This window comes from Monodelphis domestica, chromosome 7 (assembly GCF_027887165.1).
Source record: "Monodelphis domestica isolate mMonDom1 chromosome 7, mMonDom1.pri, whole genome shotgun sequence".
NCBI lineage: Eukaryota > Metazoa > Chordata > Mammalia > Didelphimorphia > Didelphidae > Monodelphis > Monodelphis domestica.
The window spans coordinates 61,218,825-61,243,566 of record NC_077233.1 but is presented as its reverse complement, the minus strand read 5'-3'; positions in this window follow the sequence as shown (position 1 = coordinate 61,243,566).

Here is a 24,742-nt window from a genome sequence, read left to right as displayed (position 1 = left end):
GCGCTCTAAGAAACAATAATATGATGAATTTATATAAGAATGGGAAGACATATTAGCCAATGCAAGTGAAGTAAGTAGGACCTGAAAAACAATATACACAATGATTATAACAATGCAAATGAAAGCAGCAACAATAAAAGATTGAAACTGAATGCTATGAAATGATAATGACCACATTTGACCCCAAAGACAAGCTAGGAGGATGCATTTCCCTTCCTTCTCTACAGAAGTGGGAGTCTATGGTGGTGGAACATTGCATATAATGTCAGGCTTGGTTGCTGCACTGTTTCATTAAGGGATGGCTCTCTGGGATGGGGAGGAGAAGGATTTCTTGGGAAATGTAGGCTATGTAAAAACAAAGGGTAGCTATAAAATTTTAAATTCTTTTTAAAGGACTGAAGCTGTTGGGGAAATAAAATTACAAAAAGAAAAAAGAGAAAAAGGAGGAAGAAGTGACATAAAAAGAAAGAGGGAGAAAAAGAGGCAGACAAAGGGAGGTAAAGAAAGAGCAAGAGGGAGAGAGAGAGACAGAGGGAGAGAGTGAGAAAGAGGGGGAGAGAGATGAAAAGAGAGAAAGGAGAGAAAGTGAGAAAGTGAGAGAGATAGAGTGAGAGAGAGTAAAAAGAGAGTAAGGGAGGGAGAGAGGGAGGGAGAGAGAGGGAGGGAGGGAGAGAAGGAGAGAGAGGGCTTGGAAGAGAGGGAGAGAGGGAGAGAGAGTAAGAGACAAAGTGAGAGAGAGTGAGAGAGGCAGAGTGAGAGCGAGAAACAGAGGGAGAGAGAGAGAGGAAAAGGAGGAGAGAAGGAGAGAGAGTGAGAGAGATAGAGAGTGAGAGAGTGAAAAAGAGAGGAAGGGAGGAAGGGAGAGAGGGAGAGAGAGGGAAGGAAAGAAGGAGAGAGGGGGGAGAGAGAAGGATGGGGAGAGAGGGAGGGAGGGAGGGAGGGAGAGAATGAGGGAGGGAGGAAGAGAGAGGGAGGGAGGGAAGGAGGGAGGGAGGGAGAGAGCAGAAACATAGAAGCTACACACCTGTGGTTGCGACCTGTCTATCTCCCCACAGGCAGATGGAAATGAGAATCATCCTTGGCACCTCTGCTGCTCTGCCTGAGTAGGCAGAGACAGCCTGCATCCTAAGGCTTCCCTGGGGCACACGTCCAGATGGGCTTTGTACTCCACGCAGAGGCTATGGACGCCAGAAGCATGCACAAGACTACCTGAGTTTTCTCTTTTGCTGTTTTGGGCTTTTTTCTCCCTTCACTGGCCTGGAAAGGAACAGGGCCCACAAGCCTCTGAAATGTGTGGCCGTTGGACCCAGAGCAATCAGGTTTCCAGCCTGAGCTCTGAGGCAGTCCTGCCCCTCCATCCTTCTCTATCCCAGGCTAATCTGAAAGTTCTTTTGGAATAAAGACACCCTTTACTTCCCCTGTGTCTCCTGCAGAGCCCAGCCCATGGCTAGGCACTCAGGGGAGGTGTATGGCTTGGTACTCTCTGTGGGACTGTGCTCAGTAGCTGTGAGACTCACAGGGGAAATCATATTTTTTTTGCAACATAACATAGATCTGAAGCATCTTCCTATTATCATTTTCTTATTTGCCAAATAGACATAATCATATGTGTTCAAAGGAGATACTCTAAGGATCAAGTGATCATGGGTCTAGAAACCCTTAAAGAAGTCTTAAATTCTATTCTCTTCAACATGAATATGAGAATATTATAGTGATTATTATTATAGGGTGGGGAGAGACAGAGAAGGGAATGAGCATTTACACAGAACTTACTCTAGATTATTCTATGCCAGGCACTGCACTGAACACTGCAAATTTTAACTCACAATAACTGTGGGAGGTAGGTGGAACTATTATCTCCATTCTACGCTTGAAGAAACTGAGGCAGACTGAGGTTAAGTGGCTTGCCCAGGACACACAGCTAGCAAGTCTGAGATTGGGTTTGAAGTCAAGTCTCCCTAATTCCAGTCCCAGTGCTCTGTCCACGGTACCACCGAGCTGGGTAGTATTAAAAAAATAAAGCTAGGAAGGGCCTTAAATTTCATGTAGTCCAACCTCCTAAGCTTCCAGGAAAGAGAGGGGTGTAATGGGAAAAGCTCTAAAGTCAGAGTCAAAGGGCTGGATTCAAATGTTGGCTCTCTCAATGACTAGTGATCCTAAGCATATTGAACCCTCAATTTCCTCATTAGAAAAAGGAAGGGATTTTTCTTGTGTTTGTGTTGTTTTGTTTCTTTTTTGGTCTGCTTTCTTTAGCAACATGGCTAATATGGAAATATGTTGCGCATGACTGAACAAGTATAATTTATAGCAAATTGTTTGCCTTCTCGATATGGGCGAAAGGAAGGTAGGAGAGAATTTGGAACTCAATTTTTTTAAATGTTAGATTTGTTGTTATAGCAATTGAAGAAAAAATTTTAAATAAAGAAGATAGACACAAATCTAAAAGAAAAAGAAAAAGGGAAGGAAACGGACTCTTACAGGTTTAAAGTTAGATGGAATGCCTTCATTTTACAGATGAGGAAACTGAGGCTCACACAGGTAAATTGATGGTCATTTCACTTCTCACTTTTAGTTTTTTCTCTCAAGATAACAGGATTTAGAGCTGGCCTGGTCCCCCCAAGGTCACCTACCCTCTGGCAGTGCTAAGACCCCGATTCAGGTCTCCTGACTTCCAGTCCAAGGCTATGACTTGCTTTTAACAAAATGGTAGAATGGGTCATAGATGCTACTGATCTCTTCCCTCTTAGTGCCTCCCAGACAGCTTGTCCAGGACCCTCCAGACTCCTTGTGTGACTTGACATTATCTTCTTGCTATGTCCCAGTCTGAGGAGGGAGGAGGGGATGGTCTCTCACTAAGGTTCTTCCTATTTTTAGATTCTATGTTGTTCCCTGACACTTCTAAATAATGGCCCCCATTTTTTCCTTCTGGCCCCTCCACCCAAGTTTCCCCCATCCTGTGTCCCATCCATTAAGTGTTTTTGGCTCTCTGAAGTCTAATCTGATGAAATAATTGAGGTTCCTCTGTTAATATATTGATAAATTGTTTGCACTCAAGGATGTCCCTTTCAACTGGGACCGCTGGTGTCATAATCCCTCCCTTTTTGCAGAAAGCACTAATGGTGGGATTTAAGGTACTGAGAGTGAAAATAAGGGAGGGAGAAGGTGCACAACCAGTTAGTTAAAGTCAGAACCTCGCTGTCTGCAGTCTCACCGTCATTAAGTATGCGTAATCATTACTCACCCAAATAGTCACATCATTCACAAAATTGCCATTTAAAGTTTAGAGACTTTCTTGTTTGCTTTTCAGAAAATCTCAGAAACATTCCATTTTGCATATTATTTTCAGGCCTCAAACCCTGAGTTGGGGGGGGGGTCAACCCCAACCATGTGAAAACTTCCCCCAGTGGAAGGGTCAGATGAGAACAATTGGTTCCAATGGCCATGGAGGCAGCAGAAACATATGAGCGCTTAGAGCTTGGTCAAACATGGAAGACGCCAAAGTCATCCGCTGCATGGAGGGCCATCGCCAATCATCCTGATGTTTGTTCTTCTCTAGATTGGATGACTCTGGAAGGGAGAATATGGTGGCTGACGTGATTCAACACTACCTTGCTTATATGCAGTTTACACATGAGTCAAGATATCACCCCATGATCTCACTGACTTTTTCTGAAAACAAAGGAACAGCAGCATTATTTTCAAATTTGTAATCTCGTTTCCACCATGCTCCTGACTCTCTTGGTGACATCCCAGTTCCATATACATGATAAAGGGACCTGAGAGATGGTCTATTCACCAAATTACAGAATCCCAGAGTTGGAAGGGACCTCAGGGCTTAGCTAGCCAAAGCTATACCTGTACATTCACAATACTGCCAAGAGTCCAGCTTCTGCCTGAAGATCTCCATTGCAGAGAGCTCATCGCCTCTACGCACCGCCCACTCTACTTTGGGATGGCTCTAGTAGTGAGGAAGTTTTCCTTCTGTGTAGCCTAAATCTGCCTCTCTCTGACTTCTACTCACAGTTCTTTGTTCTGCCCACTGGAGCTAAGCAGGCCAAGTCTAACCTTTTTCCCACTTGAGAGTCCTTCAAACATCTGAAGGCAGCTCTCTTATGCTCCTCATCCCCCAAGCCTCCTCTTCTATAAGCTAAGTAGAACCTTTAACCTATGTCCACTAAGCACATATTTGTGCTCCTTCGCCATCCCAGATACCTCTCTCAAGTGTTCTCAGGCTTGTAAACATCCTCCAAAAAATACGTACTCTTGTTCAGTTGTTGTTCCATGTTTGACCAAGCTCTAAGTGCTCAGTTATTTTCAGTTGTGTCCCATTTCAGGTTTCCTTGGCAAAGATGCTAGAGTTGAGGCAGCTGGGTAGTACACTTGAGAAAGAGCCCAGCCCGGAGTCTGGAGGACCTGAATTCAAATATATCCTCAGATATTTCCCAGCTATGTGACCCTGGGCAAGTCACTTAACCTCCATTGCCTAGCTCCTTACCACTCTGCTGCCTTAGAACCAATACACAGTAGTGATTCTAAGACAGAAGGTAAAGGTTTAAGAAGAGAAGAGAAGAGAAGAGAAGAGAAGAGAAGAGAAGAGAAGAGAAGAGAAGAGAAGAGAAGAGAAGAGAAGAGAAGAGAAGAGAAGAGAAGAGAATGAAATGAAATTTAAAAAATAGAATCAAGGGGGCAGCTGGGTGGCTCAGTGGATTGAGAGCCAAGCTGAGAGATGGGAGGTCTTGGGCCCAAATCTGACCTCAGACACTTCCCAGCTGTGTGACCCCGAGCAAGTCACTTAACCCCCATTGCCTACCCCTTACCTCTCTTCTGTCTTAGAACCAATACACAGTAGTGATTCTAAGACGAAAGGTAAGGGTTTAATTAGAAAAAAGTAGAACCAAGAAAACAATTTGTACAATAGAAATGATACTAGTCGTACAACAACTTTCAAAGACATAAGAAATCTCATCAACTCAATGACCAACCATGATTCTAGAGGACTAGTGATGAGTAAGGCCACTTACTTCCTAGACTCAAAATATAGGATCTGACATACAGTTTTGTATTTAGCCAATGTAAGAATTTGTTTTACTTATTTGTTATAATCCTTTCTTTCTTTTTTCCTCTTTTAAGTGGGAGGGGGAAAAGAAAATAAACATTTATTTTAAAAAATCAAAATCAAAATTTTAAATTTCTATTTTTAATAGACTGTTTTATTCACCTCTGTTTCTCACCCCCCCCCCAGTTCTCCATATCCATAGTGGATACATCACAGTGGTTGAATTAAAATAAATGAAGATACGGTGTGTAGAGATCTCTCCCTCCCTCTTTCTACCAGTGGCACTTGCTGGTTTTAATTGCTTGGCAAATTGTCAGGGTTTGGTCTGTTACTGACTAACAAACAGCTTCACCAGGCTGTGACAAGATATGCAGGAACATTGAGGGTATTGGATGTTACCTCTTCTTCCTTCTGTTCTCCATGGGCACAACACAAAAAGAAGGGTCTTGCCATCAGTTAAAGCCAAGTACTGATCCAGAGTTTCTCAGAAAAAAGCAATTGCAGGCATAACTTCATCCCAACACTGAAACAAAATCTCTTCCTTGCCACCTTCCAGGGAACTGATGCCAAAAGAGGGATTTCTAGTTGGGGCATGGGCAACCCCCAAGGGAACAGCACCCACCAGATGCCCTATTATAGGTGCATCCCCGACTCATGGTATTCTCACGCTGTCTTTAATGTGAAAGGTGCCCAGGTATCTGCCGTGAGTCTAATCTCATGTAAGAAAAAATAACTTGCTTTTTTACTTCAGACAAATCATTAATCCTTTCTGCGCCTAGATTTGTTCACCAGTATTAATTATTCAATTATTCTGTTCAATTATCATGAAGGTTCTTTCCTGCTCTGACATTCTATGTTCTAAGGTTCCTTCCAGCCATGATACTCCATGTTCTAAGGTTCCTCCCAGTTCTGACATTCTGTGTTCTAAGGTTTCTTACAGCTCTAACATTTCTATGGTTAAGGCCCCTCCTACATCTGACATTATTGTATTCTACAATCTCTTCTAATTCTGATGATGCAAGGGCCCTCCCAGCTCTATATAGTTGGTCCTTCTCAGCTCTAGACATTCTATGGTCCAAGATCCTTCCAGCTCTGATAGTCTAAATTCTAAGGTCCCATCCATCATTAACTCTGTTTTAAGTTCCTTCCAACTCTGATAGTCTATGTTCTATGGTGCCTTCTATCTGTGACTTTCTGTTTTAAGTTCCTTCCAGCTCTGATAGTCTATGTTCCAAGGTCCCTTCTATCTGTGACTTTCTGTTTTAAGTTCCTTCCAGCTCTGATAGTCTATGTTCTAAGGTCCCTTCTATCTGTGACTTTCTGTTTTAAGTTCCTTCCAACTCTGATAGTCTATGTTCTAAGGTCCCTTCTATCTGTGACTTTGTTTTAAGTTCCTTCCAACTCTGATAGTCTATGTTCTAAGGTCCCTTCTATCTGTGACTTTGTTTTAAGTTCCTTCCAGCTCTGATAGTCTATGTTCTAAGGTCCCTTCTATCTGTGACTTTGTTTTAAGTTCCTTCCAACTCTGATAGTCTATGTTCTATGGTGCCTTCTATCTGTGACTTTGTTTTAAGTTCCTTCCAGCTCTGATAGTCTATGTTCTAAGGTCCCTTCTATCTGTGACTTTGTTTTAAGTTCCTTCCAGCTCTGATAGTCTATGTTCTAAGGTCCCTTCTATCTGTGACTTTGTTTTAAGTTCCTTCCAGCTCTGATAGTCTATGTTCTAAGGTCCCTTCTATCTGTGACTTTCTGTTTTAAGTTCCTTCCAGCTCTGATAGTCTATGTTCTAAGGTCCCTTCTATCTGTGACTTTCTGTTTTAAGTTCCTTCCAGCTCTGATAGTCTATGTTCTAAGGTCCCTTCTATCCGTGACTTTCTGTTTTAAGTCCCTTCCAGCTCTGATAGTCTATGTTCCAAGGTCCCTTCTATCTGTGACTTTCTGTTTTAAGTTCCTTCCAGCTCTGATAGTCTATGTTCTAAGGTCCCTTCTATCTGTGACTTTCTGTTTTAAGTTCCTTCCAGCTCTGATAGTCTATGTTCCAAGGTCCCTTCTATCTGTGACTTTCTGTTTTAAGTTCCTTCCAGCTCTGATAGTCTATGTTCTAAGGTCCCTTCTATCTGTGACTTTCTGTTTTAAGTTCCTTCCAGCTCTGATAGTCTATGTTCTAAGGTGCCTTCTATTTGTGACTTTCTGTTTTAAGTTCCTTCCAGCTCTGATAGTCTATGTTCTAAGGTGCCTTCTATTTGTGACTTTCTGTTTTAAGTTCCTTCCAACTCTGATAGTCTATGTTCTAAGGTGCCTTCTATCCGTGACTTTCTGTTTTAAGTCCCTTCCAGCTCTGATAGTCTATGTTCCAAGGTCCCTTCTATCTGTGACTTTCTGTTTTAAGTTCCTTCCAGCTCTGATAGTCTATGTTCCAAGGTCCCTTCTATCTCTGACTTTATGTTTTAAGATCCTTTCTAGCTCTGAAATTTTAAGTTTTGAGGTCCCTTCCATCTCTAACATTCCATGTACTAAAGTCCCTTCTACATCTAAATAAAATGAAACTTGTGGATGGTACAGGTGGAAATATCAAGAAAAGCATATAGAATAGAGGATAATGTTAATATTAATAATAACTAACACTTACATATGTGTTTTAGGATTTATAAATACTTTACAAATATTATCTAACTTTATTCTCATGACACCTCATGAGGGAAGTGCCATCATTGCCTTAATTTAACAGATGAGGAAACTGAGATAGAAAATAAATAACATGCCCAGAATCACACTATAAAGGTCTGAGTCTGGATTTGAACTCAGGTTCTCCTGACTCAAAGTCCCACGCTCTAGTTATTGACTGATGCTACTTGAGGAAAAAAGAAGAGTTTGGAAGTGATGAGAGCACCTTCAAAGTTTCTTCTCAACTAGCAACGAAGACAGTTGCTCAGAGGCACCCCCAGCCCCCAACCCCCATCTCATTCCAATGGGAAAGATTAAAAAGACTGTGTTGGGATTACAGCTGCCAATCTAGTTCAAGTGAATTTTTAAGAGCTTAATTTGTGGCACTGGGTTTCAAATAAAATCATCAAGTCCAGTCGATTAAGCTCATTAAGCCCTAGCGGACTGGCTGGTGTTCGGGTGCTACTATCAGATTTGGAGACATGAGAATTAATTAGGCCTCTGTTCTCCTTTGTCTGGATTAGCAGGCGCAGACCCAGAGGCCTGGTGATTCCTTGTGAAGAGACGAAGAGACGAGTCTGATAATCTCTTTAGCGGGGCCGCTGGGACAGGGGGAGCCTGGAGAGATTTCTCAGGGATCAAACAACACAAAACAGGGATGTCCTTTGATGGAGTGGGGTGTGCAAGGCTGGGGCGGGGGGAGGACCAGCCTGGATGTATGCATAACATTTTCTAGAAAGCCATGGGGCTGGAGAATTGGTTGGGGAGAGGGGAATTCAGAAGTGTGGAGTATCAGAAGGATGTTGTGAGAATAAATGCTAGACTTAAAATAAGGAGACTTGGTTCCATAGCCTGGCTCTAATAATTCATCGTCATATGACCTTGGGCAAAGCTCTCTAAATTTTTACTAATTCATCTGTGAAATGGGGATAATAATATTTTCACTATTTACCTCATGTAATTGTTGTGAGGAAAGTTCTTTGCTATTAGTCAGAGCTGTAACTAGCCATCCTGGTACCCAGAACACACAGTGCAAAATGCTTCTAGAGTGAGCAGCTTGGACTATGCTTTCAAAGGAGGGTATTATTGGAAAGAGTACAAGGATGGGCCAGGCCAGCAAGGAGCTTGTCTTGGGCTCATGACAACCACTAGCAGAGGAAGATTGCTAACTGGTAGAATATTCTATAAAATATTATGCCCACATGTAAGATTATGCTATGAAAAGATGGGGCTCCATTGTTTATCTTTTCCCACTTAAAAGTAATTATCTCCATTAAGTTAGAACTTTTTATATTGAACTCATCAATGAAAACTGTGAACAGGGCCTGTACACCTTCTGGGATAAATCAAAGCCATTGCCTCCGAGTCTTGGTCGTAGTCAGAATGATCTGTATAAAAAGAAGGGGCAATCAAAGAAATAGATATTCTAAGGGTCTGGAAGCAGGGAGGAAAGAGTAGGGCAACACAGACCTAACCCAATTACTAGCAGGTTGCTAAGGGACAATGAGCAAATTAAAGACAAGATGGTAGACCTAAGCTTTGACAGAGAAAGGAGATATGAAGGAGGGTTATAGGTCCTAAAGGCAGGTCAGAGCAGAAGACTCCGGTGTAACCACCAGTTGTAGTTACCCACTCAAAGACTGAAGAAAATATCATGAAAAAGGTCTGTTCTTTCCCCTGCTTCCCTTTTAGGTGCCTCTCTATATTCACAGACTATGTCTACTATAATATAATTTTTCTACTTCATTATCCAAATGTTTTAGCAACCAGAACTATAGAGTCCAGGAATTCATTAGATGTAGGAATGGAAATTAGGGCACAAAGTCAAACCTTTGCCTAACTGTTAATTTTGCCAACTGGGGGCTCAGAGCAATTGTGATTGTTCTTATAAGTTTTTGTCTAGAATAAACTTCTTAAATCCCACAAAGGAGGAAACCTCAAAGACTTTATAGGCCATTAGCTGTTAGGCAAGAAGGTAGTTTGTCTAAATACATTGCTGAAGCTCTGTGACATGGGCTGGATGTCTCACCCACATATTGGAGAGTTGGAAGAGGGCGGTGATACACCAAGATGTTAGCTGGCACATCCTATATTGCCAATGGAATGTTCAGACTCTCCGTTTGTTATTCCTCTTTTGCTATGTGACTGACTCCATGACAGTCCTCAGCTGAGAACCCTCTCTGCCATCCCTTAGTTATCTATGATCTAAGGATTTTAGTCTGAGCTCAGAAGAAAATTTGTGGCCTGATCATTCTGAATGAGGAGAACAGACTTTAGCTTATATTAGATTAGCCTCTCCTCTCCAAACAAGAATTACACAAAAGACAACTACAAATAGCAAATAGTGAGCAAACCATTTTCCCAAGCAAAATGGCAAATGAAAATTGGAATTCCACAGATTAGAATATTCCAGAAAATACATAAAGTAAATAAGCTTTTCTGTTGGGAATAAGATAAGATTTCAGATCAGACAGGAGAAAGAAAATGATCTCACACAGGGAAAGTTCTCAGCATTTTCTAGAATTATTGTCCTTAGAATTCAGGAACATGATGGCAGCCAGCTTTCTTATATGACTATAGTTCACCAAAGTTTTTCTCTCCTCTGCCTCCTTCAGAGGTCCTTTTACTATGTGTCTTTCCCAAGATTGTAGGGAACCACTCAATTAAGTCTCTCATAAAAGTTCTACACTCAGCATTCTCTCCACCGATCAGGAGTCCCATCCTCCTCTGCATAGGCAGCAGCATTTAAAACCACTTCTAGCCTTGGGTGGAAGCCAAATTACATTCCTATTTTAACTGATTATTCCTGTTAACCAGGTGCTAAACTCAGTTATTTCAACCTGCTGAAGTAGTTCAAGAGCTGTCAAAGCCCTCTAAATCCAAATTTCATTGCCCTAAAACACCCTTCCCGAATTATGACCATGGTGATTATTTGTAAACAAGATATCTAGGGTTGAAGTGCCAAGTGACAACTTAAGGTGAAGTTAGAAAGTAGGTTACAATGCAATTTTTAAAAAATACACACAACTGAACCCTGGGAAGTTCAGAAGAGAATATAAGATAAGCAGGGCAGTTTTGTTATTATTACATTAAATTTAATATAGATTTAAAAAATAAACTATGTAACAAGTTCAAGGTTACCTATACAATTTCTTTGGGTGTTCTCATTTTTACATTGAAATGTTCATGTTTCATTAAGGTCAAAAGAAAAAGAAAAGGGGAAAAGTGGGAAAGTTTTATCAACAATGCAGGCAAGCATTTCAGGACCTGAGTTATTGACGTTGACATCTACTGTGTGCATGAGTGCTCTTCCCACTCTGCCCTGTCCTGGTCTACCTTTCTCATAGGAAAAAAATACCTCCTTAATATACACCCCCCAAAAATATCTATTCCATCTATCTTAGGAGGAGGTGATAGGGATCTCTGGGGAAAAGGAGTAGATCCCAAAATGTCAGCTCAAGTTCTAAAGGTAGTTAAAGGTAGTTGCCAAACCCACTTGGCAACATAGCACTTTGGAGTTTGAAACATATTGGCACAACGTATCAACAGCCCAGTTCTCTTTCTCACTGTATCCCAAGGAGGAAATTTAGCCTCTTTTCCTACTGAAAAACTCTTACATGTAATAGTTTGGGTAATGATAGAAATGCCCATTTCTAACCTGTTTTGAAGATACGGAAGGTCATGTTTGGTGGAAAGCTCAGAGACTCTCCTCCATATCTATACAGAAATCCTCCCTATAACATCCCCAGCAAGTTGTTGTCCAGGCTTTGTTTAAAAAACATCTAGTTTAGTGGGATGTCCTTCCACCTACCTCCCAGGCAGTCCATTCCATGTAGGGACAGCTCTAATTGTTAGGAAGCTTCCCCCTATACTGAGCCTAAATCTGCCCCAAAATTCCAACCCTTGGTCCTGGTCCTGCCTTCTAGGCACTGAACAGAACCAATCCAAACCCTCTTCCCCATGAAAGCCCTGAATGTCTACCTTTATCTCATCTCCTCTGGGTCTTCTTCTCCGGCCAAACAATGCTCACCCACCCCCTGGGTCTGGACTCAACTAATCCAGGTTGCCTCCCTAAGTATCACACCATGTATATTTTATCATTTTTTATAAAACTCTTACTTTCTTAGTATCAGTTCTAAGACAAAAGAGTGGCGAGGGCTAAGCAATGAGGGTTAAGTGATTTGCCCAGGGTAACCTGGCTAGGAAGTGTCTGAGGTCACATTTGAACCCAGGACCTCCCATCTCCAGGCCTGAATTTCCATCCACTATGCTACCTAGCATATTGCATGTTTTAGAGAGAAGAAACATCACAAGAATCACTTCCTCCTTTTGAGTGATCAAGTTTCTATGAAACACGGTTTGGGCATCACTCCCCTAAAGGAATCACCTTCTGCTAGCACATCCTGAGGTACATCTCTCAGTTGAGCTCAAGGCTCCAGAGATCATCACCTCTCAGAGGCTCTTACCCTCCCTCCCTCAGTTGGTCTGCCATAGAAGCCTTGGATTTTCACTCTTGAGCCCCTCTTTCCAACCCCCCTTCCTGATCTGCCTTTCCACGTGGCCCCACAGCTTGTCAGAGCCACGCCAGGAGCTGAGGAGGCTTGGAAACAGCAGGGAGGCTTCCCTCCAGGGAGCTCTCCTTTCTTACCTCCCCCACCACCACTGCAGCCAAAGAAGAGCGAAGCTTTGATGAAATTTTAAAGCCACATTCATATTTCAGAAGGAGGCAATGGATCAAGGAAGAGGCAAGCACGGAGATGGAAGCTCCCTTGACTCCTATCCTGAAACCAGCCTCCTTGCCAAGAAATGCCCAGGCAAGAAGCCGGTGCTGTAGGAGGAATCATAGAATGTCTGAGCTGAAGAGGTTCTGGGAACACAGAATGGCAGAGCTGAGAGGAGCCTTAGAACATGAAATGGCAGAGCCAGTGGGGACTTGAAAGCACAGAATGATAGCAGAGCTGAGAGGAATCTTAGAACACAGAATGTCAGAGCTGGGAAGAATCTTCCAACTTGAGACACCAGAGCCAGAGGGAACTCTAGAACATAAAATAATTATGTCAGGGCTTAGAGAGACCTTGGATTGCAGAATTTCAGAGCCAATAAGGATCTTGGAACATTGAATATCAGAGCTGGAAGGGGAGGTCAAATATCATCTAGTTCAATGATCTCCTTTTACAGATGGGGAAACTGAGTCTTAGAGATGGGGGAATGACTTGAATAAGGTCACACACAGAACTAAGCTTGAACCTAGCTCTCTTGAGGTTCTCTCCCTCAAACTGCAGATGGACAACAAACCTTAGTCATATCATTTGACTCATGGCAGGGATTTCAACAGGACTGTGAGAGGAAGCAGAATGCCAAGGGAGAGCTGACCAATACAGTCCCCATAACTGCTGGACCTCATGGCCACCAGAAACAAAGCACAGCCAAAAGGAAGCCACACTCTTTGCTCTTGGGCGCCCCTTTCAGCATTCCTTTCCCCTTTCCTTCTCCCTTGTAGGATCCCATTCCAAGTACCATTGGTCAGGACCTTGCACTCATTGAATTGCAAACTACAGGGGATGGTGACAGCTTGAAGTGGGAAAAACCAGTGTGTCATGACAGAGAGAATGGAACTTGAAGGAGAAAGTTCTGGGTTTGATTCCTGGCTTTAAAATGTGCTTTCTGGGTGACACTGGGCAAGTCACAAATTGTAAAGTTCAGATCATGAACCTGTAAATCTCTTAATGCATCTGTGGATTTGTGATTTCATCAATCCAGGTAGTTTCTCCATTGATCCAGATTTTATAAGGCTGTTTCAGGCTGCAATTTTTGTCTATTCTCTTCCCATAAATCCAACAGAAAGAATCTACCCAATGCTATTAGCATTCCTCTTGGATTTTGGTCATTTTGTCAGTATTACTGCTAGTTCTAAACCCCTAAAAGATAAAAGAAACAAGAAAGTATGCATAACAGCCCTTTTTGTGGTGGCACAAATGGCTGGGGAAACAGCTGAATATGTGAATGTAAGAGAATACTAGGAAAAGTATGGTAAGAAATGATGAAGGGGGCCATTTCAAAGAAATCTGGGATGACTTGTCTGAATTGATGCAAAGTGAGCAGAATTAAGAGAAAAATCCATACAATAACAGCAATGTTGCAAAAGCAATAACTTTAAAATCTACACAAAGTGATATATAAAATGAAAAACAGATTCCAAAAGATCCAGGATGAAGCATGTTTCCCAGACACATCCCAACCAAGAGATGATGGAATGAGGGTACAGATTCAGATATTAACATGACCAAAAGGAAATTCTTTCCCCTTGAGTATGCATATTTGTTATAAGGATTTTGGGGGAAGGGTTCCCCATTTGAGATGGGAGAGGTTTAAGAAGTAAGCTTTTTGAGGACAGCGACTGTCTTTTTATTCTTTTTGTAGCCCTAAACTTAGCACAGAGCCTAGCATATATTAAGCACCTAAACAATGTTGATTGATGGCTAATTGGGAAAAATTTTTATTTAAAAACATCTTGAATATACCAAGAGAGAACTCAGACTATTAATCTGTTATCCCAAGACTTAACGCAGTGTCAGGTACATTGCAGACACTTAATAAATATAGTATAAATAAATAATGAATGACTAATCCCTCTCCTGCTATATGACTGAAACACTTACTTTTTTAAATCATACATTTCCTAGAATATCTTTTACAACATCTCTTATATGTCAGTTATAACTGGTAAAATACTACAGCCTACTCACACCCACCATGGTTCTCTATTAGGGTCACTTGAAATTTTGATTCTTCAGATATTGTGGTATTCCAGGATTTATGGCCATGGTACCTCACTGAGAGTCCTAGTGAGGTTTTTTTTGTTAAAAGATGGATTTGGGTGTTGGGTTGTTGAGCTTGAAATTGTTAAAAGGACAGTTCAGTTTCCCAAATGCAATAGATTCCTCTCTTTTGCTCCTTTTCAACTCTGGGAACAGCTTATTGCCTGTCTTGTAACAACTATTCAACATTGATGACTGATGGACTAACTCAATGGACCACTTATTCAGCTGCATGGCATACTTTGGACAATAAGAGTTTTTCATCCATTTGGCTTTTCCTGTATGGATTGCTAGGCTGATCTCTGAATTAATTACAAATTTCACTGAGGACATTCTGTAGTATTCTGGCAATTAATACAATAATTGTAATATCACCTACCATCTATAAAATCTAGAGAACTTCAGCATCTACAAAGAATCTCTTTTCCATTTAGACTCTTGAAAAAGCCTCATGCAAAAAAATGCTCATTTCTCATGCCTCATTTAAAGTTGATAATCAAAAGATTCTTGAATAGTTTACATTTACATAGCACATTAGGTTTTGAAGAATGCTTTAAAAATACTTTTTCTATCTTCACAATTCTATGAGGTAATTATTACAGGTATTATGCTTGCTTACAGATGAGGAAACTGAAGCTTAGTAGTCTTCCCACAGTCAAACAACTATAGTCAGAGATAGAATCCAGACCTTCCTGCCTCCAAATCTAGCACTCTTTTCTAAAAGCTATGCTGGCTCATATCTATAGCTACAGTTTTCAAGAAATCTTGCTTGATTTTAATATATGTATATGAAATTCCATGTGAGGGGGAAACCCGTAGGCCTGGTCACATTTCACCCCACCAAGTCAAATGCTTTATTGCAATTAATAAATATCTTTTAAATGGGCATACAATTGTAGGTTGAAAGCTAGAACAGGTCTCAGAGAAAATTTAGTCCAATGCCCTCTTTTTATTTATTTGTATTTTTTTAACCTTACCTTCCATCTTAGAATCAATACTATGTATTAGTTCCAAGACAGAAGAGCAGTAAGGGCTAGGCAATGGGGGTTAAGTGACTTGTCCAGGGTCACACAACTAAGCATTTGAGGCCAGATTTGAACCCAGGACCTCCCATCTCTAGGCCTGGCTCTTAATCCACTGAGCTACCAAGCTGCCCCCTAATGCCCTCTTTTTTAGAGGGCAAATTCACACAGTTAATAAGAGTCAGCGGTAGTATTTGAGCCCAGGTCTTCTGACTCCAGAGACATTGCTTCTCACTGAATGATAGTGTCTCCCTGACTCTGTGGCAGGATTGCTGTGAGGGAAGCTCACTGTAAAGGGAAAACGCTATCCAAAATATTAGTATTATGAAATGGTTCCCTCTCAGGAGAATTGGCACTATGGGAGATATCAAAGCCATCACTATTCACGGGAGTAACGGGGAAGTAGGTAATGGGGCAATATTTTGAGACAAGAGGTTCTCCCTGGCATTCCCTCAAATCATATTATGAAGGCAGCTGTCTACATTATCTTCTTATAAGGCTGACCCTGATGTCGCCACTTGAGGAGCTTGGGAGCATCTGTTATGTACACCTCGAACAATGCAATTCCAACCTCCCTTTTCCCATTGTGAGCTCTGGACTCTCAAATATGCCTCTAGGATGATGGGGCAGAGTTTCAGAAAGGGAGCCAAATGAGAAATGTAGCAGGGACTCTCCCTGACTCTTCTCATTATGGATTCAGCCCTTACTGGAAATCGCTTGACTCTAGGGAGACACCAACGACTGACACAGCACACAAGGCACTTTGGGAAGGGCAGGAATAAACACAATACAGTACTTCCCAAGTGGGGGAAACACAGAAATAAGGCTATGTTGGTGAAGCCCCTTCTCAGGATCAGAGTAATGGGGCAATGAAACCACAGTCTTTCTGTGGTCCAAAGGTCTCTCTGGATCTGCCTCTCATTCTCTGAACAACAAACCCTACTACCCAACACGCCAATTAAGAGCCCTTGCCCTTCTTTAAACTGTCTCCATGCCCTGCCACAATAAGTTACAACCTAGCTGAACTCATCCCACTGCTTTCCTCAGCTTTAGTCCTCACCAGATTGGCTCCTTTCCCTAGCCATGGTGCTGATGGGTTCCCAAAGAGTTGTATTCCATCACCTGATCTCATTCCCATGGGATTTGCCAGTTTTGTCTTCATTGTCATTATAGAAGCACAAGATCCAAAGCAGTAAGAGACTCTGGAGATAATTTCCTTGAGTTCTTTTTATTGTGCTGAAGGGGAAACAAGTCCAGAGAAGAAAAACACTTCCCTAAGGTCGCACAAGAAGTAAGTAACAGATCCAGAATTTCAAAAAAGTCTTTTGTTCCATCATACTACTTCTTCATCAAAAAGCACCTAGTAGGGGGTATCTGGGTAGTGTAGTGAATTGAAATCCAGGCCCAGAGATGGGAGATCCTGGGTTCAAATCTGGCCTCAGACACTTCTTAGCTGTGTGACCCTGGGCAAGTCACTTAACTCCCATTGCCTAGCCCTTACCGCTTTTCTGTCTTGGAACCAGTACACAGTATTGATTCTAAGATGCAAGGTAAGGAGTTTAAAAAGCACTTACTATATGCAGGGTCCTATTTGGGAAAGACATAAATGATAAATGAATTGACCTTAGGTTCTACCCTCAATGAGCATATAGTAGAATGGGAAAGATAAAAACAAGAAATCTGTGACAAACGTATAGTTGAAATGGGTAGCTGATTTGAAGTCAAGGAGGAGGCTGAGAAAGTGTGGAAGAGGCCATGTTCTTCTTCCAGCAGAACTGTTTCTCATATTGCCCCTCTGGATAAAGGAGATTAAGGCTCCACTGGACATATGGGGAAACTGAGATACAAATAAGGCACATCCTCCCCTTCATGTTTAATTTAAACCCCACCAAATCATATTAGAAATCAAAGACTGAACATATAATCGAACAAAGGAATATGAAAACTCTCCACTAGAATATTTGGAATTGAACCCCTCCCTCTCAATGATTTTCAGAATTTCAGAGAGAATTAATGTAGGGGAGGAGATAACCTTTTAGTTTCTCTCCCTTTTTCTTCTCTTTCTCTCCTAGACTCTATCTCTGTTTTCTTTCTTCCTCATACTTTTCCTTCTTCCCTATGATTTTCTTATCTCCTCTTCATTATCTTCCCTCTTGATTTTCTTTCTGTTCCCATCCTCTCTCCCCTTCTCTATTCTCTTTTCAGTCTCTCTCTTTTCTCTGAACCTCTGTTCATTCTCTTTCTTCTCTCTCTTCCCATTCTCTCACCTTAAAAAACAAACAAACCTCCCTCACCTCCCCGACATGCCCTGCAGAACACAGATCAGCAAAGCAGAGAGGAGGCTGTCATGGAAAGCACAGGTGAGTGATGGTGCAATCCCACAGAATGATTACTTCTCCAAGAGGTTTCCTCACTGCACCTGGGGTCCTGGAAGACAGTGAATATGTATAGGTATAGTATCCTTATGTGGTCAATTTTCTGGGTCAGGCACAATTTCAAGAAAATAAAGTGTACTTTTAATAAGGCTTTACAAAATGAGCAAAATAAAGAAATTCCTTTGTCTGATGAAGGACCCTAACTTTTAGTTTGGAAAGCATAGTCACTGCATGTATTAGTGATACTATATAACAAAAAGAAGACCCTGAAGTCCAAGGGGAGGTCTAGGGGTCAGTCTGTGGCTGGGGTTAGGACTCTGTTGATGACCTGGTTGGGGAAGTTCTGTGGCCTTTAAAAAGAGTCAAGCTCAGAGGCCAGACACAGATGAAACCCATGACCTTGGCCTCATTAGTATCTGAGTACGTAGCAGGGTGGTGATGGTGTGAGGTACAGCATCCCTGGCCCCTTTTCTTCAGGATCTCTGAGGGCAAGTCTTCCTTCCCTCCTTTTCAAATTCACTCTCATCACCCACCCCACACACAAATTCATATGACAGAAATAGCACTAAATAAATTCATCAGTGCCCATTTTCTGAAGCATCTCCTCTGGGCACTAATAATAACTCACTGGTTGGGAGACTCAGCACAGACAAAGGGAGATGGATGGTACAGAAGAGGCTAGAGAATATTGGCTCCTGCCCAAACCAGTTGCCCATAACCCTTGCCCTCCAGATGCCAACTGATTGCAACTGGGGAGAAAGACCCTCAATAAGACTGATTCCCATCCATCCTTGAGCTTGGAATCTCACAGGGAAGGTTGGTGGTGGAATATTGGAGAAAGGCAGGGAGTAGGGGAAAGTTCTAAACAGAGTTAAGAAACCTGATTTGGACTTTGACTCTGCAACTTACCTGTGTAACCTTGGGCAAATTACTTCCCTCTTCAGGGCTTCAAGGTAGGTGTCAAGAATGATATTTCAGAGATAATTCTCAAGTCATCCCCTCCCCCAATAAAAAGCCCATGGGTACACTCAAACCTTCTTATTCCGACCCATTCCTTCAGATCCCTTCTCTCCCCTGCCACCCATTTCTCCAATATATTTTGAGATTTTCTCCCACTCCACCCATCTAACCACCATAGTGCCCTTAAGTCTCCATCCGACCAAGTCCATGTCTACTGAAGCCAGGCCTTGGACCAGTTCCCACAAGACTAGATGCTCCCTCTAGTGGATAGAGGGCAAGTGCTCTTTAAGATTCTCTCTCGCCTCACCTCTGGAAAAAATTGGTTTCCTGTTCCCCTCAGAGTTCCCTCTTTACATCATCAGCACTAACTGATGGAAGAGAACCAAGTCCAAAGTAGATGGATCCAGAGCCTCCAGGAAAGGCTGGCTTTATCCACAAGCAGGCAGGTCTTCTTATTCCCAGTCCCAAAGAGTCTCCTCACCCATCTAAGAAAGTTCCCTTCTTAAGATCCTCCTGAAGAGATGTGGGTTTAGAATCAGTAGCAGTAATGTTAGACTCCTGGACCCTGGGTGTTTGGGTACTGTTAATCAACTGGATGACCTTGGATAATTCAACTCCTTGCCCTCAGCCCCACAGGGAAAATGAAGGGATTTGAGCAGACATGTCTTAACACCCCTTATAGCCTGGTGGTATGAAATCAAGTTAGAGTCCCTGCCCTTCTCCAAATTCCATTGGCATCCTCCATTCTATAATCCTGGGAATAGAAAGCCCCAGGTCAAAGAAGTCTGGAGCCCAAGGCCCTTGAGAGACAGGTTGTCTTGGTAGCAGAAAATCATTCTCACAGTCCTGCTGTGGGTCTGCTGTGTTTATACGTGAGTAGAAGTCGAGGAGGGGGTGAGGAGGAGGGGTTGCTAGAGAGCAGTGGAGCCCCACTCACAGCATTGAGTTGCAATAGCCACTCTGGGGAGATGCCAGGTCTAAATGAGATTGAGTTGTGCTGAGATTGTCTGTAATCCTTTCAGACCAGGTGGTCCAGGCAAAGCCAAGCCTTTGGACAGCACCTCCTTAGAAATTCAATCAGCCTTCATTCACTCACCCATGAACTCACACATCGAAGCCTTGCTTCTCCCCATCCCCCTGCTAGTGCCCTCCCCTCCCCCCTCTCTTTCTATCTCCATGTCTCTCTCCCTCTTTCTCTTCTCTCTTTTTGCCTTCTACTTCTCTCTCTCTTGCTCTCTCTCTCCTCTCCTCCCTCCCTCCCTCTCTCTCTCCTCTTTCTCTTTCTCTCTCTCCTCTCTCTCTGTCTCTTTCTCTCTCTCTCTCTTGTTCTCTCTTCTTCTCCCTCCCTCTCTCTTTCTCTCTCTTTTTGTCTCTCTCTCCTCCCTCTCTCTCTTCCTCTCTCTCTTTTCTCTCTCTCTCCTTTCCTCCTTGTATATAACTACTTCGCATATATTTGAATGTATTAGTTCTATATTTATGTTGTATATTCTTATATGTGCTCTTGTTGTCTCCCCCATTCGAATAGAGTCTCCTTGAGAGAAGGGATGCTTGGACCAGAGTAGGGGATGAATAAAAACTTGTTGATGCCTAGCAGTATGACCCTGGACAAATCACTTGACCCCCACTGTCTAATGCTTAATGCTCTTCTGCCTTGGTACCAGTACTTAGTACTGATTCTGAGGCAGAAGGGTTAAAAAATACTTGCTGATGGATGGATTGATGGACTGTTTCCCCCATCATACACACACATATATACAACCCACGAATATACCATGTTATCAATCAATGTTACAGAGACACAGCTTTATGGGACTCTTAACATATCCCCACAGAGTTAAAGCATTCACACACACACACACACACACACATTGGTTTTGTTGTGCTCCTGTTTAACTTTTTTTTAGTGTCAATAAGTGATAGCTCACCGGGTAGAGGATGAAGGAGGGACACATACAGAAATGAAGATGATATAAAAAAGATATCAATACAAATAAGATTTTCTCCAAGTAAAAGGGGAGGAAAAACAATCAACACTTCTGCACACACTCCTGTCCACACAGAGGATAGAATGTTAGACTTGAAGTTGAAGACCTGGGTTCAATTTCTGCCTCAGACATTTTATATAACCCTGAACAAGTCATTCAGCCTCTTCAGGATCATTGGCTGAGAGCCTCAGTTTTCTCATCAAGAAAATGGAGATAATAAGAGTTGTGGGGACAACCAAATGAAATAGAAGTACATGATTTGCTATGCAAACACTAAAGCATGATGTCAGTGTTATTGACTCTACATGGGATCACCACCAATGTCATTCTCCATAGAGATCCATCCGTATACACACGGATAAATATCAATCTTCTATGACATTCACGCACACACGCATTCCTAGACAGGCACCCTCACACCTACACGATCCATTCACACAAACATATGCATGTCCCCACAGATATGGCTCCAAATATTCACACTCAGACCCACAACCCCAGAATGGGTGCTCACACACAAATGTCCGGTGGGTATGTCCCTTTGCAGACAAATAAGCACTCCCTCCATCACACACACACACACACACACACACACACACACACACACACACACACATATACCAAGTTTGGCAGGAACTCGAGGGCGCCCTGAAATCACCCCCTCTCCTTTCCCTGCCTCCTCCCGGGAAATCAGCCCCATCTAATCCTGGCCCTGGCAGGCACCTCCCCAAAGCACAAAGCTGATATAAAAAGCAGAGGTGGATGTCAATAACCATCTTTCCCTCCCTCAGCCCAGGAGGAGAGAGAGAGAACGAGAAAAAGAGGGAAGAAAAAGCTTTAATTAAAGTCTCCGTCCTGGGATGAGTTTAAATCAGAGCTCTGGGGTAAAAAAAAGGCAAAAAAAATCCCCAGAACCCCTCTAATTCTATTTCCCTGCAGCCACTGGGACCTGGAGAATAATGGGCTGAATTCCAGCCCCAGGAGCAGCAGGGGTGCAAGGGGAGAGTCATCCTGAGGGAGTCAGACCAGGACAGAGAACTAGAAGGGTATAAGAAAGGGTTAATTTAAAGCTAAATATTTGGTGGCAAACAGAGAGAATGCTGACTGCCCAGGAGCCAAATCCTTCTCACTGACTAGGAAAAACAAATGGGGAACTCACCAAGCTGTTTTCTGAAGTCCCTGCTGAATACTTCTTTCATTTGACTTCTCTGTATCCTACCTCCATGCTATTTTCTCTTTCTCCCATCCCAAGGAAAGGAGACCCCCCAAGGCTGGGTGTTCCAGAAAGGACCTCTCCTGCATACATGATGAGTGAGGATAACACAGGTCTGGGAATCAGGACACTTGGGTTCTCCTTTGAGGTCTTGGGAATGCAGGTGGCCTTGAATCAATCACTCTCCCTCTCTAAGCCTCAGTTTCCTCATCTGTAAAATAAGAGGCATGACCTGGATAACAAAGTTCCATTTCAAGCACACTTGAAGATTCACATATCTTTGTCTCCTCATGCCAACCTTGGGAAGTAGACAGTGGGATTATTATTATTCTCATCTATGACAGCAGACTCAGGGCCAAGTGTCAAAGGATCCAAAGCAAAGCATGGCCCCTGGGGCTGTCAAGTCTGGGGTACAGCTCTTTTTTCAAATATACCATCCTGCTTCCCTGGATAATGTCCAAAGTCCCCTCCAGCTATAACTAGTGGGACTGTCATCATCAAATATCATCAAAGAGGGAATTAGACATATTATTGCTAAGATGCCTTCCTACTTTGCCTTTCATTCTATCATCTTGTGATTCTTAGCCTAGGAAACTGTGATGTGGTGACTATTCCATAGTGTAAAAAGTAAATCCCACCATCTTTCCAGGCCTCTGTTTTCCTATCTGTAAAATAAATGAATCATACTTAATCATCTCATATCTCTTGGAGCATTCCATCTCACAATCATTTGATTAAGATTTTTCTCAGGGAGAAAGGCAGGAGAATACCAGGACTAGAGGAATGTTGGAGGGATGCCATGGTATATAGAGGACTGGGCTTAGAGTCAGAAGACATGGGTTCAAATCCTACCTTAGATATTTTCTGCCTTTGTAACCCTAGGCAAGGCACTATACTTTCCTACATCTCAATTTAATTTCTTCCTCTATAAAATTGAATGGGTTGGATTCAATGACCTATAAGGTCCCTTTCAGCAGGCCTTATGACCTATGATCATGCTGATGTTCATTAAACTTGACTATGCAAAAAAGCCCTAGGAGATTTATCTTTGTTTTCTAATAATCCCTTACCTGGGTTCCAAAATAATATTAATAATCTATAACACTTTAAGTCTAACAAAGAACTTTACAAATATTATCTCAGTATATCCTAGCAATAACCCTCAGAAGTAGATGCTATTATTATCCTCCTTTTATAATTGAGGAAACTGAGGCAAACAGAATTTAAGTGAGTTGCCCAGGGTCAGATTCAACTTGTATCGAAGGTCACATTTGACTTCAGGTATATCCTGATTCCAGGTCAAGTACTCTCTTCATCTTGCCACCTGGCTGCCTCATATATACCATAGCTGACTTCCATGCTAAGAATTCCAGCACCTGGCACAGTTTGAAGAGAAGAGAACCAGAGAATATGACCTGCAGAACAACAGAGACAAGACAGGCAGTTTCCAGGAGAGACAATAACTTTAGGTAAAATTAAGAGGGATGAAAGAGAAATCCATCTTCTCTTCCTTCGTCTTCTGGTCTGTGATCTTGCCCTCTTCGTGGCCTTCCTTCCCCTCTACTTTCTCATAAGTACATTCTGGCAGAGGAAACCAAGAGAAATATTTAAAAATGAAAAACCAATTGGTTGAGTTGGTAGGGAAGGACCCATGAGGAAAATGAATAGGTTTGGGTTGAATTGATGAGATAAATGTCCCCAAGTTTCATATAGAAGTGAAGGGACTGGATTCCAAGGCTCACACTGAGATTTGAAGCATGGATATGGCCTCTATGTGAAGAAAGTTCACACTCTCCTTCAACCATGGACATATGGGACCAAATCTTAACTGAGCTGTCCTCATGCTACCTCCAGCCTTCGTTGGACTTCCTTTGTCGTGTTTGCAAGGGCTGTAAAAACTTCCATCATCCCATCTTCCTCAGACCTCACACTGACTATGAAGAAGGAGTCACTTCAGTATTCATCAGCTCATTGAAGAGCCCACCTCAAAGCTGTAGAAAGTCAATGCTTGAAGGCAATCTAGGCTTGATCCCAGCTAGGCTGTGGACACATCTTTCTCCTTCCTAGTAAGCCCATAAGCCTGGATTGCATATTTGCAGCTTTATATAAAGCTTTTTCCATATCCATTATCCCTTTTAATTTTGGCAATAACCCTGTGAGGTAGGGCAGGATGAGTCTTATTATCCTCTCCTTTGACAAATGAGGAAACATGTCCATAGAGAAAATGTGACTTGCCCAAGGACATACAGTAGGTTAAGGTACAACCAGGATGAGAGTGTGGGTCTTCTGACAATAGTTTGGAAATCCTATTACTAGACCCTACTATAGAATCTAGAGAAACTGGGGTCTCCTTGGGATACCAGCCTCTCAACTTCTCAGATGGTCTCTCCTGGCTCTAGATTTCCACTAACTGAATTTTAGAGAGTCCAAGGTATCACAGCTGGTAGGGATTCTCTATGCACTGACAGAGGAAAGAGATGAGGCTTGGAAAAGGGAAGTGGAATATAAAATCAGAAAATCAGAGATGTCATCTAGGCCAAATCACACTTGAGCAAGACTCCAACAAGGAACCATCCAATGGGTATTGGCAAATGGTAGAGATGTTCACTTCCTCCTGATTCCACTTGGGGATGGCTCTAATATTTATGG